Consider the following 1605-nt stretch of genomic DNA (forward strand, 5'->3'; position numbering starts at 1 on the left):
AAGTAATTTATGGTGCATTGCTATGTTCTGTCGCTTTGTTCTGAAGAGTAAGATTTCTGTTCTTCCTCTGTCCACAGACGTGCCACATTTAACTTTAAAATTCTTTCTCATGGTAAGTTGTTTGTCATAAGATAATTTACAAGCACCTTGCTATCTCTGTATCTCAGTGGACCCCGTTTTCTTCTGACAGACAGCAGTCAGTCAAAATCAGTTTACTGTGTTTTCTTTCTTTACCTCTTGTCTAAGGATGCAACTTGATTTCCATTAATCCTGAGCAGCAGCCCCAGAGATGATTTCAATCAACTCCTTTGTGACGATAGCCACGCAGGTGAGCTTGAACATCAGCATCAATTTTTCGATCATATCAGAGGCGTTCTTGCGGGTGCTATCCATAGCTCTCATCCCGGCACTGTGCTTGCTGGTGGAGGACTCCTTCAGGTAGATGTGCAGATTGTATTCCTGGTGTTGCTGCGGCACATCAGCAGCGATGCCCTCATAAACACTCATGCTCTCAGCAGCTGCAATGGCATCGAGAGATAAGGGGGCTTCTCTTCTGTCTTCCAGGAGATAGCAGATTTGAGCTGATTAAAAACGATAGAGCCTTCATCAAAGTCATATCCAGAATTTAACAATCCAAGGGCAATGATTTACTCATCTCCAAGTCTTTGAATGACACCAAAAACTGGTCAGAGTGAGCCCCTTAAAATATGCCCCTGATTTTTTCGCCAATCCTAGCAAGTATAACTTCTTCTCCAGCTGCTGGGAGGATAGTTCCCGAGGATTGAATGGTCCCACAAAGCCCTCAACCTGAGGACACACAAATAAGAAGGTGTGTGTTTCTTCTTGTCCCAGGCCCTTACTATCAGCCTTCTCATGGAGAGCCAAGGAGCCTTTTCCGTACCCCTGAGCTGGCTTCTCCCACTCACCTGGCACCATCTTCATAGACCTGGTAATTTTCTGGATATTTCTAATGGACTTCAGTCTCTTATAATATCTGTCAAAGTTGCTGTGTTTCAGACTTGGATCCATTGCAGCTGCAAGGTAGAAGCCAAAAAGTGAAGCAGACAGGCCTCACTGTGCATGCGTGGGAGCTCCCAGTTCACTGGCCCTTTTGACTTGTATGTTTAACTGTTAATTTTTAACTGTTTCCATGTTTCTAAATAGCATTCACGCTTATCTTATCATTCATTACCATGGGTCTATGTTCATCTACTAGTACATGGGGATTTATTCTACTTACACCCCCCTCCATCATATAGTAGAGTTATACCACAATGTAAAGCTATCATCCTTGAGATAATGGAAATACACTCACCACTGATCCAAAGAATACACTATGTTTACATTTTCCTTAGAGTTCAATGACATTTTAAAGGGAATTCATAATAGTGTAATCTTTTTTTTCTTTGCATACTGCGAGCAAATTTCTAATATCTTCTAATTATCTTGTCTCCGGCAACACATGATCACACCCTTCTAAAGCGCTTCTGACCCAGGAGCCCTTAGTGGGCATAGTCAGAAAACCTGCCAAGTAGCATGATATTGGATCAGAGCATGAAGGATGCTCTGTTGGGCTTCTATGACTTGCCTGTCAGAGTACAACTA

At 42.6% G+C, this 1605-nt stretch overlaps 1 pseudogene; it reads right to left on the bottom strand.

Annotated features, from left to right (window-relative positions):
• Positions 1–264: 264 nt before the first annotated feature.
• Positions 265–1082, bottom strand: LOC121441710 (annotated as a pseudogene).
• Positions 1083–1605: the final 523 nt, after the last annotated feature.

The sequence above is a fragment of the Microtus oregoni genome, unplaced genomic scaffold, assembly GCF_018167655.1.
Source record: "Microtus oregoni isolate MIOR12 unplaced genomic scaffold, Mior012 000080F_ref0000499, whole genome shotgun sequence".
NCBI lineage: Eukaryota > Metazoa > Chordata > Mammalia > Rodentia > Cricetidae > Microtus > Microtus oregoni.